Consider the following 19,178-nt stretch of genomic DNA (forward strand, 5'->3'; position numbering starts at 1 on the left):
ACAGATGTCTTTAAACAACTATCTTTGGGGGGCTGGCTTGGTGGCATAGTGGTTAAGTTCATGTGCTCCACTTTGGCGGCCCAGGGTTGGTGGTTTCGGTTCCTGGGTGTGGACCTGCACACTGCTCATCAAGCTATGCTGTGGCGGCATCCCACATTCAAAAAATAGAGGAAGATTGGCACAGGTATTAGCTCAGGGACAATCTTCTTACCAAAAAACAAACAAATAAACAACTATCTTCAAATTGACCCATTCAATCATTCATTCAACAAACCTTTAATAATCACTTGTTCTGTGCCAGACTGGGAGTATTTTTCAAGACCTGTCCCTGCCCATTCATGAGCTGCCATTTCAGTGAAGGGGCAGCCCAGGACTCTGGCAGCTGGGCCTCAAGATTGGGCGGTTGGGATTCTTCAGTTATCCTGGTTGATTGTAACACTCAGCTGTTTGACCTTGGGAAATATTCTTTACCCCTCTGAGCCACCGTTTCCTCATCTACAGCAGGGATGCCAATAGGAATACCTAACTTAAAGGGTTACAGTTTTTGTTTTGCTTTGTTTTTAATAAGTACATCAGCAATTTAAGCCAAAAAACTAATTAGCAATATCAACTATTGTTTATATCAATTTTAATGGTTTTGGTTGGCCATTTTTTGGCTTCTTATTTCTATAAAAGCTTGTAAGTATGAGGAATTTATGCTTGTTTTGATATCCATGTATATTTAAGTTAGATAACAGTAAAAATATTTAAAACTAGTCAGGGTTGTTATGAGGACTGGAAATAATTATAACACTTATCATAATGCCTGATACAGGATGAACACTCAATAAATGGCAGCTGTTATTACTTCTGAGAGGGGATCTGTGGGTACCATGTATTTCTCTCGCTGCCCTGGAACAGTGGTGAGTGATGGTACTGGTTCTCCTTCTAATTGTGGGCTGAATTCTAGGTGGGGCTGCCCATGGGAGATTCACTATTCAAGGTCTGAACTCCAGGATGGAAGCCAGAGCTCAGGCCCTGAGGGACCTTGGACAAGTGATGGAGTCAAAGAAAGTCAGTGTCTTAGTCAAAGGTCTTTCGACTACAAGTAACAGAAACATTGGAATTACTTAGTAAAAGGGGAATATCATGCAACCCAATGCCAAGAAGTTCAGTCAGGCCTTGGGGAAGCTGGGACTGATGAGTCATCAACCAGCCTTGAACCCCATCTATTGAAGGCCTAGACATCTTGGACCATCCACTTCATTCTTTCTGCAGACCTACTTCTGCATAACCTTCCAGGTCCCATGACTTCAGCTAAGTGATCTCCCATCCCAATTCCAAATTCACAGAAAATCTTATTGTCCGTGTACAGATTCTAGAGCAGTGTTTCTGGTTTGAGGGTCCATCCCAGGCCTATCAGCTGGGTAAAAGAAACATCAATCCACCTGCTACCAAAGTAATTACAGGATCCCAGGCCTATTAGTGAAGGGCAGTTCTCAGAGAAGGCAGTGTGGCTCACCAAGACCTGCAAAAGGCATAGACTCTTGTCAGGGAATTGGAGTGGATCTTAATCACCTGAGGTCCAGCTTTGCTTTTTATTTTAAAATTTTTTAAAATTTGTTTTATTGAGGTCATATTGGTTTATAACTATATAAATTTCAGGTGTACATCATATTTTGACTTTTCTATAGACTGCATTGTGTTCACTACCAAAAGTCTAGTTTCCATCTGTCCCCATGCTATGTGTGAAGCTTGCCTCTTTCGTGGCTTCCTCCCTGGCCTAGGAGTGTCTTCTCTGAGTTTCCTTCCTGCATGCCGTGAGGGGATGGGAATGTAGGAACATAGGCCAGGTGCTGCGGCTCATTTGGGTCTGAGAACCACCCTGGGAGCTAGAACTGAGTGGAGTTTCTTTAGTTTTTGTTTTTTTTTTTTTAAAGATTGGTACTGGAGGGGGCCAGCCCCGTGACTGACTGGTTAAGTTCACGTGCTCCACTTTGGTGGCCCAGGGTTTCGCTGGTTCGAATCCTGGGCGCTGACATGGCACCACTCATCAAGCCATGCTGAGGTGGTATCCCACATGCCACAACTGGAAGGACCCACAACTAAAAATACACAACTATGTACCGGGGGGCTTTGGGGAGAAAAAGAAAAAATAAAATCTTAAAAAAAAAAGATTGGTACCTGAGCTAACATCTGTTGCCAATCTTTTTTTTCTTCTTCTTTTCTCCTCAAAGCCCCCCAGTACAGAGTTGTATATTCTAGTTGTAGGTCCTTCTGGCTCTGCTATGTGGGGTGCCGCCTCAGCATGGCTTGACGAGTGGTGCCATGTCCACACCCAGGATCCAAACCGGTGAAACCCTGGGCTGCCGAAGCGGAGCATGTGAACTTAACCACTCGGCCATGGGCCTGGCCCCTGAGTGACGTTTTTTAATGGCTGCAGAAGGAGACTTTGCTACTGTGGGGCTTGCTAGATTTCTGGTTCTGGCTGTTGAAGAGTAAGACAGTGAAGGGGATCAGAATATGCCACTCCAAAGTATGCCACTTTGGCATAAGGATTGTTTTGACCTGATGGCAACTGAGAATCCACAGATGCAGGAAGAGTTCTCTGCCCTCCCCTTATCTGCCTGAAAGCAGGGACTAATTCAAGACCAACACCAAGTGAACACCAAGATGAGTTGCATAATCAGATCTTACCAAAATAGCCTTTATCTTCCATTAGTTGCCCCCCTCACATATGTTTCCTAGTCATTTCCCCATGATTTATTGTCCGTTGGAGCCCAAACGCTCTTCCCTTTGTCAAAAGGGTATATAAGGCCCCAAGTCTAACCGCAAGTCTTCTTTGAGTTTCACTTCTTTTCTGTAAACTCTCATGCAGGTATATATTAATAAAAATTTTGCCATTTCTCCTGTTAGCTTGTTAGCTTAATTCACGGGCCCCTAAGAACTGAACATAAGAGGTTAGAGGAAAAGGCTCTTCCTCCCCAACAAAAGCATTGCCATTTCCTTGGCCGATAACACTCTATCTTTGCCTCTATAGCCCATCTGACCAATAGTCATAGGTCCTCACCCTCATTCCTCTCTTGGGATCTCTGGTTTTCAGAAATTCCAGTCTCTTTTCAGCATCTCTGCTTCTCTCAGGAGGAAGCCTATTTACATCTGAAACCTGGGACACTTGGTCTGATAAAATCCCACCTTCAGATATTGAGCTGGTCAAGGCCTTATCTGACATACTGTGGGTGAGTAGGGGGGTTGAGGAGGATAGAGACAATTCTAATAGCTAACATTTATTAAGAGTTTAATGTGTGCAAAGCACCATGCTAATGGCTTGATGAGCATTATCGCATTTACTTTTCAGAACCATCCTATTTTATTTTCCTCATTTTACAAAGGGGCTTAGCAAAGCCAAGCAACTTGTCCAAGGTTACAGGATAATAAGTAGCTGATCCAGAAATCAAATGTCAATCTCCTTGACTCCCAGGCACAATCTTTTTTTTTTTTTAGGAAGATCAGCCTTGAGCTAACTGTTGCCAATCCTCCTCTTTTTGCTGAGGAAGACTGGCCCTGAGCTAACATGTGTGCCCATCTTTCTCTACTTTTTAATATGTGGGATGCCTACCACAGCATGGCTTGCCAAGTTGTGCCATGTCTGCACCCGGGATCCAAACCAGCGAACCCCGAGCCACCAAAGTGGAATGTGTGCACTTAACTGCTGCACCACCAGGCCAACCCCCTCCCAGGCACAATCTTTGATCCATGTTGCATTTATCCAGTGTTGGGGTAAGACCCCCACATCCTAAATTACGAGGCTAGGATGAGAGGTGTGAGGTCAAATGGAGGTCTTTCAAGCTGCAGAGATGGTTTCCTGGAAGAGAAGGTATTTGGGCTGGGCCTTGAAGAGTGAGTAGAGTTTATTAGACAGACATGGGGGAAGGGCACCCCAGAGATTAGAGTGAGCAAATGCAGAGACTGGAAAAGGCAAGGAGTGTTGGGGGGATAACAAGTAGTCTGCTGTGACTGGAGTTCTATGAGGGGAGGTGCTCCCAGGTGATCCTGTCACTCATCTCCCACTCCACTGTCCTAGGGAAGCAGTCGCCTCAGAAGACACATTCAACTGCAGAGCTGCTGCTGTGAAAGCCAGACTCTGTGGAGCAAGTAGGAGTCCTGGGGAACTGGTGTCCAGAATTTTGGTCTGGCATGCTTGGCATCCCTGGCCATGTTGAGCTCCATGGCCCCTTGACCCCTCGGTGACATCCCAGGGCACAGAGGTCAATGTGTGTGGGTGAGAGGATGAAGTGAGCTTGTGTCTGGGCTGGGAACAGTGACAAACAGAAAGGAAGAACCCATGCCCCACAGAGGGATCCCAGCAAATAGCTCCTCCCTGTGCTGACCCTGTTACCAGTTGCTGTGGTCAGCTGAAGTGTCAAGGCATTTGTTCCCAAGAGTCTTGGTCTTCCCAGACTTTGGTTGGCTTTGGGGTTCCCACAGAGGCTTCTTCCTCCTGAGCACATCTTCTGAGCTGGGTAGGGCAGGCAGTAGATTGGCACAGAGATGAAGACAAGTTTTGTGGTAGAGACAGATAGACAAATAACAGTGCAAGACATCGTTATTGGAGCCTGTGGTACGTGTACAACACTAAGAGCACTGCATTAAGAGCTTTACATGTGTATCCTTTTTAGACCTGAGCTGTGGGGCTGGCCCGCTGGCGCCGCGGTTCAGTTCACACGTTCTGCTTTTGTGGCCAGCCTGGGGTCTGCTGGTTTGGATCCCGGGTGCAGACATGGCACTGCTTGGCAAGCTATGCTGTGGCAGGTGTCCCACATATGTAAAAGTAGAGGAAGATGGGCACAGATGTTAGCTCAGGGCCAGTCTTCCTCAGCAAAAACAGGAGGATTGGCAGCAGATGTTAGCTCAGGGCTGATCTTCCTCAAAAAATAAAAATAAAATAAAAAAATAAACGTGAGCTGTCTCATGGCCTCATCTCCACATGGTATCAGTCTGGCATTTACAACATTTGAAAAAAATTTTAAGTAATTTTTGCATAGTCTTTTGCAAAAAATACACAGCAAAACTTAAAGTCCTATTTCCCCTTCTGTCTTTGTGTATCGTATGCAGAAAGCAGCCACCCCCACAGACTCTTTTCTCTCTCTCCATGCTCCTCAGAGGAGACATTTAGGCCGTGAATATACGTAGGTCGTGTTTTTCTTCATCTGACAGGCATTATTCAATTAAACTTCTTCACGGCCCTCTGAAGGCAGACACTATTATCCCCATTTTACAGATGGAGAAACAGATGTCTAGAAGTTAAATCTTGCTCAAAGTCACACAGCTAATTACTGGATTTGAAGCAGGCTCTGTGCATACTGTGAAAGTGCATGTGATCCAGGGCCTGTGAGACGCCGAGGGAGGGACAGTTAATTTACCACGGGAGACTTCATGGAGGAGACAACATTTGAGTAGGAACTCAAGGACGAAGAGAAGCTCAACAGATAGAGATGGGCAATAAAAGTATTTCTCAGGAGGGGAGTGAAGCCCGGAAGATAAGCGTGTCAGACGGTGGGATGTCAGCAGGGAGGTCATCTCATTCCTCCCTCTCAATGGTGGCTGGCCTGGCATTTAGGAGCCTTGCCTCATTTCCCAACTTTGCCCCAGGCAGATTCTGCCTGTGCCCTTTTAGCAGCCTCCATCACAAAGCCTCCTTGTGTCTTCTGAAAGAGACCATCTGATTTAGGCTGGCTCCCCAACCCCCCTCTTTGCCATGGGGGAAGATCTGTGGTGAAGGAACCCAGAAATGCACTCCCTCCTAGGCCAAATCAAACACACTTAATTCCTCAGGAATTACATGTCAAGTCTTAGGGAATGCAGCTCTCTAGTTGTTCAATGAAAGTATGTTGTAGTGAAAAGAACACAGTAGAAAGTGGACCCGGCTTGATCTGGGTTTGAATCTCAGCAAAACTACTTATCAGCTGGCTGAATTCAGGCAAACTGCTTAATTTTGCTAAGCTTCAGTCTCTTGATCTAGAAAATGACAGGCCCTAGTGATAAAAAGTGGTGCTTGATAGGTTTCTCAGAGAGAAAGAAAAAATGGTAGCATGGGGCATATATTGAACTAATATTTACTTCAATGTGGGTGTTAGGGACTTGTCAAATCAAGGTTTCCCCTGCAGGAAGTGGGCAGCAGGGGGAACTTGGGTGGGAAGGTGACTCCCAAGCAAGTGGAAGGAAAAAGAGGGAGTAGTGGACGAAGCGTGGACAGAGTTTCGAGTCCTGAAGTCTCACTGCAAGGTTGGAACAATCTCATGAACTGAAAAGTGAATCCCTACCCTCAGTTTCCTCACCTTCAAATGCCAATTCAACTTAATAAATATTGGCCAGACACTCGAACTGCTATTTCATCTGTTTTATTTTTAAATGTATTTTTTCACTTTCTGCCGCATCCCAGAAGAAATTTGAGGTGGCTTATAAAAATGCACAATGTAAAAAAATGAAAATAAAGGCATGGAAACCAGGGTGAAGAGAGAATCACAGTAAAACAGTGAGAGCCAGATCATTTTAGCAATCTGTAATGTATGAGAAAAAGTCCTGCTTAGATTAATACCGTTACCACACAGGCCGGCCTGGTGGCGCAGCGGTTAGGTTTGCATGTTCTGCTTCCCGGTGACCTGGGGTTCGCCGGTTCGGAACCCAGGTGCAGACATGGCACCGCCTGGCAAGCCATGCTGTGGTAGGCGTCCCATGTATAAAGTAGAGGAAGATGAGCACGGATGTGCGCTCAGGGCCAGTCTTCCTCAGCAAAAAGAAGAGGATTGGCAGCAGTTAGCTCAGGGCTAATCTTCCTCAAAAGAAAAAAAAAATACCGTTACAACAAAACCCTTAATGTATCATGCTTGCAGGTAGTAGGGGTTAGAATATGTATCTTAAACAGAACTAAAGGTAAAATTTCTATTTTACAAATAAAACAGATTAAGTCCTGCCCTGGTTCCAGCACATAAGGTGCATGTGCATGTGCGAAGGGGGAGGAGGAAAAATTCTTTGTAAATTAAACAACGTACAAAGTTGGAGACCCATGTGTTTGTGTTTGGCAAGAGACCACAGGCAGCTGCCTCTGCTTTCTCTGCTGCCCAAGGAATGAAAAAACCTGACCACTTAATTGAAATGGGCATCCAGGAGAGGGGAGGCAAAGGAGATAAACCCAAATTAACATTTCAATAAACTATCCTGCCATACTAAAATTTACTGAGTGCTTATTACTTGCCAGCTAGTCTGCTAAGCACTTCACACTTAGTATAGTCTAAATTGCTACACTAAGGTAATTAGTATAGAGGGTAGGTGCCTAGGAGTTAAGGGCCCAAGCTTGGGTAGGAGGGGTGGGAGTCCCACTTCCCTCAGTAACTTGCTGCATATCCTTGGTTATTGCCTATGTTCCTTCACCTGCGAGCCCCAATTTCCTCTAGCTGCCTCTTGGGTCGTTGTAATGGACGTCAGCTAAAGCGTGTTAAGTGCTTTGCCCGGTGTTGTCACACAATAAACAACAACAACATAAATAATGGCAAACGTTTATTGACTGATAAGGATGGCAGGGCATCCAAATCCTGAAACACTACCCGCCCCCTCCCACGCCTGTGGCAGGGCCCTGGGTTTAGTGAGGGCGGTCACCGCAGCGCCCTAGACCCATTGCTGGCGCGGGCTCCTCGGCGCGGGTGGAACCGCGGTGGGGAAGCCGCAGGCGGCGTGCGGAGGAGGCGCGCCGCCTAATGCAGTTGTCAGTTAATTAGGGGAGAAGGTTATGTCATTAACGGCGGGATCGATGCAAAAGGAATTAAGAGGCTCTGGCAGCGCCGCCGCCGCGCTCTCTGCGCGGGCCGCGGCCCGAATTCAACAGAAATTCGATACGCATTAGCGGACGATCAGCGGCCGCCGGGGGCGCGGAGCCGCCAAGCGCGGGAGCTGCGCCTGGGTCAGGTGGCCCGGCCTGACGCGGTGCTGTGCTGGCAAGAGCCGTTGCCCCCGCCTGGGCGGACCGGAGCCCCTGTGGGGGCTTGGGATGCGGGAGGTCCTCTCTGGCACGTTTCGTGGCCTGAATCTGGTGAGGCTGGGAGCACGATGGCTGGGTCAACGTTTGAACATTCCAAAGAGCTCCTCGTGCTGTTCCGCAGGGCACTCTGCCCCAGCTCTTCACCAGGCCCACTCCCACTCATCCTTTAGATCCAGTGACTTTGGTCACAGGGAAGACGCCCTGACCTCCCCAGGCTAGGTCAGGCCACTGCGTAACCCACCCTCCCATTCCTTCTTCATGGTCTTTATCACAGTGCCATTACATGGTGATCGGTACAGTTTCTGGTCAATGTCTTTCTCTCCACCACGTTGTGAACTCTAGGAGAGCAGGGACTGTGTGGGTCTGCCTTGTTTACCTGCACCCAGAGAGCCTGGAACAGGGCAGGTGCTCAGTAAATATTTGCAGAAAGAATGAATACCCTCAGCAACCCAGTGAGTTGGTAGGGTAGGGAAATTGAGGCTCAAAGAAATGAAGTGACCTGCCCAAGATCATACCCACCTCCCAGCCCCTAGGCTCTTTCCTTGAGCAAATCAGCTAATCCATCGGAATCTTGGTTTCCCCATTTAGGGAAAAATTAGTTACAGCTGCCTGCATATTAAGGGCTGGGGACCACGTTATTTAGATTTGCTCCTTGAATTCTCACACAGCCCTGTGAGATAGAAATTATTGTATAAAGCAGGAATTTTAAGTAACAGCTGGACCGCTCATTTACCTGTTTGCCCTCTGATAACATTTCTCCCCTTCTGATTCTGTGTCACAGATGGGTTACCCCTAGCCCTCGACCTATCCCACCTCCCAACAGGCTACATTTCCCGGACTTCCTTGTCAGCTGGATGTGGGCTGGGATTGCCCAATGGGAGCCACTGGCACAGACTGGAGGGCTGAGGACAGGAGGAGCCAGGGTACCCCCAGCCTTGGCAGCTTCTGGGTCCATCTCTATCCTTTGGCCTCCAGACTAGGGATGGTAGCAGTTTCCTGCTCTTGCTAATCTCCGGGTTACCTCACTTTCCCCTGCTTGGCTTCTCAGTTCTTCTGTCATCTGCGTGGCCACAGTGTTAAATTCTCTGTATTAAATTCCCTCTGTTTGAAATACTTAGAGTGAATTCATTTTCCTGATTACTATAAGAGCCATGATTGGAACCCAGATCTGTCTGACCACAAAAGTGCACTTAAAGTTGTTTATAGAAGATGACAGTGGGCAGAGCAGTAAGAGAGTGATAGCCATTTAACCACCCTGCCCAGAGAGCTCTTCCCAGGTTCCTTCTGTGAGAGAAATTAGTTTTAAAGATAACCGCCCATCCATAAAAATCTATTCATAATTTATTATTATGTTTAAGAAATTCTACTTTCCATAGCTAAAATAATGTTTATACCTGTAAATGAAGGTATTAATAGCATCCGCCTACTAAAGTTGTTGTGAAGATTAAATGAACTAATGTATGCCAAACACCTGGCATGTGGTAGATGCTCAATGATAGCTCCTTCCCCGACTCCTTTTTTAAAACCTAGAGAGTTGTTAGTACCTTCAGTGTTCCCAGCTCAGAATCCTGGAGTGTGGAGGACAGCAGCTCTGTCTTTCATTCCCTGGCATTCTCTTTATCACATTGTAGATTCACCTTGCCCATTGGACCAGTGAGTAAGAGTGGCAATCAGATGGCTGGCCTGGCAGCTACAATACACGGCAGATATGCGCAATGAATGTTAGATCTGAGCGAATGCTCCTAAATCAATTGGACCACCCTAGAGACTTGGCTGGCAATGAATGAGAGTGTGAGGTGTTTTTGACATAGGCATCCAGGGTCTGATTTGAGCAAAGATGTCTGCTCAACGGTCCGGAGGGCAATTTTCTCCTGATTGATTTGCAACTTTGTATCTTAATGGAAAAGAAGCCAAGTGTAAAGGAGGTAGTTTTCTCCCTGAACCAGGAATCCTCATTATGCTATCCTTTTTGGACTTGGAAGGGTACCACCTCCTATTACCTGCAAAGGGGCAACAGAGGCCAAAGCTTGCCAGAGAAGGGGTGTTTAAGGGTGGGGAGTTAGACAGGAGCTTCTTAACCCACATAATCCTTAATGACTCAGGAGAACCAGGGGATGGGAAACTGCCCTTGATGACAGAACAATTGCAGATAGCAGATCAGATCTTCAGCTACTACAGCCTAGAGCCTGGGGCTAGGAGTCCCACCTGTGCCCTTGGACACAGCACTTCATTTGAGCCTGCCTTGACTACTGCATGGGTTTCTAGGGGCTCACATGAGTCATCGAGGTAAATGCAATTTGAGGAAGTTTGTAGACCTTACAAACATATTTGAGGTGATGGTTTTAAGCTCTATCAGCAGCTGAAAATTGCTTTTTTACCACAATAGCATAAGCCTCCTACTCCTAGAAGTTAAGAGCACAAGATTAGGAGTCAAACAGACCCAGGTTCCAATCCTAGCTCACTGTGACTTGACTGCTTCTCACTTAACTTTTCTGAGCCCCCTGTTTCTCCTCTGTAAGACAGGAATGATAATGCCTAGCTGGAAGGGGTATTGTGGAGACTAAATTAGACACCAGGGTGAGAGCTTAAGAAATGGTAGGTGTTATTAAAATTGTTCCCAAATTTATCTGCTAGCTAATATTTTGGAATAAAACAGGGAGTCTGGTCAACTAGGTCACTATAGTCTTCAGAATTCTCAAGTATACATGCTTTCAATTTGTCATCCTGTGGTCCACTTCTCCAGGAACTGTTCCCACTCATACTCCCTGCCAAAAGGCTAGACCTGGGCAGCCATCTTGGTACCATGTGTCTCTGTCCCTTTGGCCATTGTTGATTTGACCATAAGTGAACACCTGACCTAAGCTGGACAAATCAGATTCTTCTCCTGAGAAGTGAACCAGTCAATTGTGGGGAGTCGTGTAGACTCCAGAACTAGTACCACCACTTTGAGGTGTGTACAGTTGATGGGTGAGCTGAGGAAACTGATATGGAGAGGCACAGAGAGAAATACAAAGAAGAGGTCATTTAGCTTTAGTAAAATGATGGAAATGGTCCTTTTCTTGATGAGGCCTAGCCGTGCTAATTTTCTGTCCTTGGAGTCTATGCAGTCTGCAACCAACGACTAGTGCTCACCTTTTATTGGCACTAGCAGGTGTACGTCTTTTTTCCTTGCCACCAAAAGAGACTACACTAGGATAAGGGCAGTGTTGTCCCTTTATGAGGGAAAATGCTTTTTAGTGTCGGCCTGGCTGCGCAGCAGTTAAGTTCACACGTTCTGCTTTGGCAGTCTGGGGTTCGCCAGCTCGGATCTGGGGTGCGGACATATGTATCGCTTGGCACGCCATGCTGTGGCAGGTGTCCCACATATAAAGTGGAGGAAGATGGGCATGGATGTTAGCTCAGGGCCAGTCTTCCTCAGCAAAAAGAGGAGGATTGGCAGCTGATGTTAGCACAGGGCTAATCTTCCTCAAAAAAAAAAAAAAAGCTTTTTAAAAAACTCAAGTCATCTTAGAAATGAGCTTATACACTCAAAACACACCCTTATCTCAGTAAACTAGTAAGCACAAATTGGTCAGACCAGTTATTAGGCAGTGTCAGCCACAAACTAGCTGAGAAAACTTTTTCTTATATTTTCTTGGATATTTTGTCATTATGCTGAAAGTCTCAAAAATGTTTGATTTTCAACAGCACCTGTAAGTTCTCAAAAACTGCATTATATGATCATGTGGTTTCTAAAAGAATATTGAGGATCTAAGGGTGGATGGGGTTAGAGGACTTAGACTGAGTTAAGAAACAGGGAAAAGAGGGGAAAGGCTATCTGAGAGTGCCTTGGAGGCTGTATGATTCTAAATGTTTCTCATCTCCATCAGTAAAGTGGGGATAAAAATGTACCCACTTCATATCATTGATCTGAGTATTAAATGAAGTAGTATGTGCAAAATTCTTTGCCTGGTGCCTGGCATATAGGTTGAAATCCATAAATGTTTTATTAGCTACAATGATCATCATGAAAACGTGACAAGGTTTATTGCTGGAGCCAGATTTTAAAGGAAAATGCTCTAGGGGCCGGCCCAGTGGCGCAGCAGTTAAGTGCGCATGTTCCACTTCGACGGCCTGGGGTTCACTGGTTCGGATCCCGGGTGCAGACATGGCACCGCTTGGCAAGCCATGCTGTGGTAGGCGTCCCACGTATAAAGTAGAGGAAGATGGGCACGGATGTTAGCTCAGGGCCAGTCTTCCTCAGCAAAAAGAGGAGGATTGGCAGCAGTTAGCTCAGGGCTAATCTTCCTTAATAAAATAAAATAAAATAAAATAAAATAAAATAAAATAAAACAAAGGAAAATGCTCTAAAATTCAAATAAAATTAAAGTAAACGTAGGGGCCAGCCTGGTGGCACAGCAGTTAAGTGTGCACGTTCCACTTCTCGGCAGCCCAGGGTTTGCCAGTTTGGCTCCTGGGTGCCGACATGGCACCGCGTGGCAAGCCATGCTGTGGTATGCGTCCCACATATAAAGTAGAGGAAGATGGGCACAGATGTTAGCTCAGGGCCAGTCTTCCTTAGCAAAAACAGGAGGATTGGCAGTAGTTATCTCAGGGCTAATCTTACCAAAAAAATAATAAAATAAAATAAAGTAAATGCTCTGGTATCTACTCAGCAGCTTTGTGAGGGTAGGGACTGGGTCTTGGTTGCTATGGTTTTCTCAGAGCTTAGTGCCTATTCAAATAAATAATTTTTTGAATAAACACTGAGCCCTCAGTATGGTCATCACAGGACTGAAAAGCAGTTTGAAAGTTTTGGAAAGTAAAATGGGGATTTTTAAGAGGATTCTAATTCTGGGGTAGAAGCACTGCAGAGCAGGTAGATGAGAAGGGTGGAGAGGAGTCGTCCAAAGACTTAGAAGCTCAACATGCCCTCAGGAAAGAATACCCACAAATTCTTAAATTCTCAAAGTTTAAGGTCATGAGCTTAGTCAAGAAGCGCTAAAATGTTACAGATTGAATTACATTCCCCCAAATTCCTATGTTGAAGTCCTAACCCCCAGTACCTCAGAATGTGTTCTTATTGAGAAATAGGACTATTGCCAATGTAATTAGTTAAGATGAGGTCATACTGGAGAAGGGTAGGCCTCTAATACAACTTCGTGGTGTCCTTATGAAAGACAAAAATTGGATATAGACAAGCAGAGAGGGAAAATGGGTGAAGATGAAGGCAGACATCAAGGTGGTACTTCTGCAAGGCAAGGAACACCAGAGATTGCCAGGAAACCAACGGCTAGCAGAGAGGCCTGGAACAGATTTTCTCTCACAGCCCTCAGAAGGAACCAATCCTGCTGACACCTTGATTTTGGACTTCCAGCCTCGGGAACTGTGAGACAATACACTTCTGTTGTTTAAGGCACCAGTTGGTGGTACTTTGTTATGGCAGGCTTAGCAAGCTACTACATGAAGCAAACAAATCCAAAAATGCTGCCCCCGGCTCTCACAGTGGCAATTCATGCCCAAGCCCCAATACCTAGATCTATATGTGCTCACCTCAAGCCATTTCTGTTTCTCAAACCAAACAGCTCTTTCCAAGCGTGCTTCCAAGCAGCAGGCAGAATGAGTGGAAAGGCTTGACCTGTTAGTCCCAATCAACTACAACCGTGTAATTAAAAAAAAAATATTCCTGCTTAGGTCTGAAAAACTTTAAAAAAAGTTTAGAATTATTTAGCCATTTCACCCTAATGTTATTTTAATGATTAATAATAATTGCTATACATTGATTGCTTATTATGGGTCAGGGAGTTTGCTAAGCACTTTGTTTATTTATTTATATATTTTTTAAAGATTTTATTGTTTTCCTTTTTCTCCCCAAAGCCCCCCGGTACATAGTTGTATATTCTTAGTTGTGGGTCCGTCTAGTTGTGGCATGTGGGACGCTGCCTCAGCATGGTTCAGCGTGGTTCAATGAGCAATGCCATGTCTGCACCCAGGATTCAAACCGACGAAACAGTGGGCTGCCTGCAGCGGAGTGCGCAAACTTAACCACTCGGCCACGGGGCCAGCCCCAATCCTAAGCACTTTATACACAACATTTCTTTTCTTTTTTCTGAGGAAGATTAGCCCTGAGCTAACATCTGCTGCCCATCCTCCTGTTTTTGCTGAGGAAGACTGGCCCTGAGCTAACATCTGTGCCATCTTCCTCTACTTTATATGTGGGATACCTACCACAGCATGGCTTGACAAGTGGTACCATGTCCGCACCCCGGATCCCAACCGGCAAACCCCAGAATGCTGAAGTGGAACGTGTGAACTTAACTGCTGTGCCACTGGGCTGGCCCCTACACATAATTTCTTTAATCCTCTCAACAACTTCAGGAGATAAGAACTGCTATTATTTACATTTTATAGATGAAGAAACTGAGAGTCAGAGTATTAGCTTGTCTATAAATGCACAGCTAGTCAGTAATGGAGCTGACCTCAGACCTCAGTTGGCCTGAGCCCAGAGTCCATGTTCTTTGTTACTCCACTCCCCTGTCTTCCGAGGGGCTACTGGGCCCAGCACATAGAGTAAGCTCCTGGAATATTAGATCCCTCCCCTTGTCTGAGTTAGTCTGGTAATTGATGTAAAAGCTATTGCTCATTCTGCCTGCATTTTCAAGCTCAAAATGAAAGAAAAATGGCACATAGTAAGTGCCCAGTAAGTGTTAGCTGTTATTACTATTAATATTGCATTTTGTGTGTTCCTTTCTGGCAGGGAGGTAAGTCCCTAGGCTACTGCTAACAGTGGGTACTTAGAAGTGTTCTTGAATGAACAAGACCAGTGGAGTAGGGGCCTGTAAGGTAAAGTTGATCTAGGAAAAAATGAGAAGTGAGGGTGGGGAGGCTGGGGTGGGGAGGTGTGGGGAAGGATAGAGAAAGCAGTTGGCAGAAGGCCAGACTCCACTTTGCCTTTGGTGTGGCTGCCCCTGGGGGTTGGGAGGTGGTGATGCTGGGTTGGGGGTGGGGGAGGTGTAGCCCCTCTGCTCCTGATTGGTCAGCTCACCCTGCTTTATCCTTTATTTCCTCCCTTTTGGGGTGATCCAGAGGCTGCAGCTTGTGGTTACATAAAGCTTCCTGGAACTCTTCCAGGAAGTGGGGAAGCATGTGAGGTGCTAGTAAACAAAGATTCCTGGGGTGAAGAAGCCTGTGAGCAAGAGTGATTGTATCCCAGCAATCAGCATGATGGTGAGGCTGGAGGGCATTGGGTAGATTTAGGTGTAGATCCCAGCTCTCCCACTACAGCAAGTGTGGGACCTTGGGCAGGTAATTTACCTGCCAGAGTCTGATTTCCATTTCTGTAATAAGGATGATAATGATAGCTATTGTTCAGACGTTTAAATGCTTAGTACAACGCCTCATAAATAATAGCCGTTAATATTGTTATTGTTATGATTCTAATTGTTAGGACTTGATGTCCTCTCGCCTGAACTTATGGATTCCCCAGCCTCCTCCTCTCCCTCCTGTTCCCTCAGTTGTGAAAACTTGAGTCAAATACCTCCGAGTGTCCCTTGATACCTCTGCTTTCCCCTGGGCTTTCCAGTGAGGCCAGGCCTTCTGGAATCCGTGGGCAGCCCCAGGACAGTGGAAAGCATGGCTCTGAGATAGTCTTTTTTTTTTCCCCACAGCCCAGAAAGAGTTGATAAAAGCCTTATCTAAGTCACATTCCATTATGGGATTAAATCAGACTTGTCCTGGGGCCTTCTGGCTGCTACCCCAGGCTGGATGCCGGCAGCTCCTGGTTATTGCCTTTGGCCCAATCTGAGGTCATCACACTTCTTTGGGCCCAAGGGACCTTCAGAGGCAGGGGCTGAGGAGAGGCTCTGGGAGCCATTTGGGATTAGTTTCAATTACCAAGCAGTGACTAAGCATGGAGGCCAACAGACAGGCACACACTAGGCACCAGTGAGGGGCAAAGGGATGAGACACTTACCCAGTCAACTCCAATCTGAGGCAACAAATGACAGGCTCCAGGAGGGCAGTCGACAGGGATGTGGGATTAGCAGAGAGTTAATGAGGCAAAAGAATAATTGTGTGACTGCAGGTGAGTTGCTAAATTTCTCTGAGCCTTAGTTTCTTCATCTCTAAGTTTGGAACATTAGCATTTACTACAAAAGGTTAATTTAAATGGAAATATACTAGTTAAAACAAGATCTTAGAAATAAACCTGGGTTTAGATCTCGGTTTGCCATCCACTGGCTTTGTGCCATCGCTGCTAACTTCTCCCAGCCCCAGCTTCTTCATGTATGAAAAAGAGGAAGTAACACTTCCCTCCCAGGGTTGTTGTGAGGGTTGGAGAAAATTAGGCATAGCAGTAGGCTTACTGGGCAAGCGCACACACAACCTCCCCACCCCTCACCCCCCAGTGCTGCTTAATAAATGGGAACTCATGATTTTTCTTCTTCTTAGGGCAGTATGGATGAGAGTGAGTTTAGCCTTTTTGTCAGCCTTCTCAAGTTAGAGAAGCAGGAGAGAAGATTCACTTTTTCTTGCTGAGGCCCTGTGTGTGTGTGTGCGTGTGTGTGTGTGTGCGCGCGTGTGCTTGTGGGGTTGAAAGGTGGAGTGCATGTCTCTGTGTGTCCCCCGGCAGAAGGAGCCTGGACTGAGCCAGATGCCCCCTCAGCTTGAGGTCACCACTGTAGAGATGTGTTTACCAAACTTAGCTTAGCTTGGGACCACCCTCAGCTTGGAAGGCAGAGCAGGGAAGAAGGGATAAAGGGGGATTTCATTAGTCTCCAACAACGAGGTGGGCCTTGGAGTAGGCAGGTGCAAGCTGTGAGCTGTCTGGGAGGCCTAAATGCCCAGCAGCCATGATGCCCCTGCAAAGGCTCAATCCTGAGTCTGAGATGCCAGCTCAGGACATCCAGCTTGTACTTCAGTCTCTCTCTGCCCAGATCTTTCATCTTCCTGGCTCTCTTCTCCTTTACCTCTTGTTTTTATTTGCCACCACTCTACTAAATTTGTAGTGGTTGATTCTTTCCTGACCTGGACCCAGCTGGTAATCTGGCAAATGTGAAAGGACATTGGACTCTGTGCCTGTTGGAAACACAACAACCTTTGTGTACCTGCTGTATGCATCCATGGTCTCATTTCATCCTCAAAACAACCCTAGGAGCAAGCTTCTCTTAATAGCCTCCTATTCAAGTTGAAGAAACTCACATTCTAAGAGATCAAATAAATTACTCATGGTCACTTGGCGAGGAAGTGGCCGAAGCAGGACTTTAACCAAAGACTGTCTGACTCCAAAGTCCATGATATTTCCTCTCTGACTCCAGATAAAGAGTATTCTCAGATCTGAGCTGTGCTGTCTACACTCATGGACCCTGGGGAAGTGTGAGAGCTGTGCTGTTTTCTCAGGGAGGGCCCACAAGCCCACTGGAGTGGCCAGTGTGGATTCCAGAAACAGTGGGCTGGTAGAGGGTCCTCTGATGTCTTCCCCAGGGGGCAGAAATTAGGCACTGAGCTCAGATGCTGAGAGTGGAGATTGTTCCATCCAAATTTTAAGGGGGAGCCCAGAGGTTCCTGGTGAACATAAGCTCAATGAAACAAAAACGGGGCAGGCAGTAGGTTACTTTGAAGTGATGCCAGTAGGTGCCCCCTGCTATGGCAGTCGTTAGGCATGTAGGTCTTGCAGTCTGGCAGACCTGGTTCAAGTGCCACTATGGCACCTGCTTCTTTGGATGACCTTTGGCAAGGTATTTATATTCTCAAAGCCTCAGTTTCTTATTTATAAAGTGGAAATGATAATAGTACTTTGTTGTGAGGATCAAGTGATATTATGCACAGAAAGCCTAATACCTGGACTTCAGTCAATGTTAAAAAATCATATTATCCATAATAAAACTGGGTTAAGAGTGAACACCTGTCAGAAATGTACTATATCTTGATCTGGGTGGTAGTTATATGAGTGTACGCATTGTAAAAAAATTATTGAACTGTACACCTAAGATCATATTACTTTTCACAGGTCAAACTGTGTAGTTTTCACATTTTACTGTATTATCTTATACCTCAACAAGAAAACAAGAACAAGAAAAACAAAAGGAAGCTCTTATGAGCCAGGGTTGGTAAACCTTTAAAAAAAAAAAAAGGTTTGTAGGTTGAAATGTAGGGAAAAAATGTATTATGGAGGAATGTCAAGCTGTTAATTAGTAAAAACATATGGTTCCCCCCTCCCCCAGGATTTTGTAATGCTTGTGAGTAATTTGTCGGTTTTCTTAAATGTGAATTTCGTGTGACTTGTTTTGTTATTCTAAGTAAATATTCACTTTTGTAGTTAAAAAAATGTAAATGCCCCCCTCTTTGGTAAGGCCGAGCAGTACAGGAGAGAAAACAGGAGTTGCCAGGTTGGGTAAGGACAGAGCCACGCCCAGCTTGCCCTCCTCCCTCAGCCCACTGGAACCATGGGCCGCCCGAGTGAGGAATCCTGTGGTCTTGGAGGAAGCCACCATGCAGGCCTGCCTGATGGGAAGCCTGCTGCGATCAGGCTTAGCCTGTTGCCCCTGCAGAGAGAGCTCCCACTGGATCATCTTCCCAAGATAAAGAGGCTGAACAACACAGTGATGTCACCCCGATCAATTCTCTTTCTTCCTAACAGTTCCCAGCAGTGACCTTGGAGGTGAGGCATCCTTAGGGGGACCTTACTGAGTAATAGGCATGAAGGACACTGAGAAGGGGGGTACCCAGGCTGGGAGCCCCTGATAAGCAGGGCTAGTAGAGGCCTCCCATTACATCCTAGGACTATTACCTTGGGGAAATGGAATTGGACAAGCCTGCCTTTCCATTATGCAAAGAAAGGGCTTTTCAAGTAAATTTCCATTTAAGTATGAGCTTAGATCAGTGAAGATGGGGCCATAATAGCTTAGATGGTCATCACAGCTATTAAAAATACATTTTTTCCCCTGTGCTCAGGCTGCCTTGTCATCTTCATATCGTTCATCCCCAGAAAACTGTGACACAACCTTTCCCAAGCTTCTGGGAGGCAGGTTAATATCCATCTGTAGTTTCAACTTTTTAATTCTTCAGTATACAGGGTGAATGAAATGTCCATGCTTCACACAGCCCATGGGTGTATACAGAATGTCAATAACAGTTGGTTCGGGAATGGAGATCAGTGGTGGGTTGTAAATAAAGCACTCTACTCATT

The sequence above is a fragment of the Equus asinus genome, chromosome 9, assembly GCF_041296235.1.
Source record: "Equus asinus isolate D_3611 breed Donkey chromosome 9, EquAss-T2T_v2, whole genome shotgun sequence".
Classification (NCBI taxonomy): domain Eukaryota; kingdom Metazoa; phylum Chordata; class Mammalia; order Perissodactyla; family Equidae; genus Equus; species Equus asinus.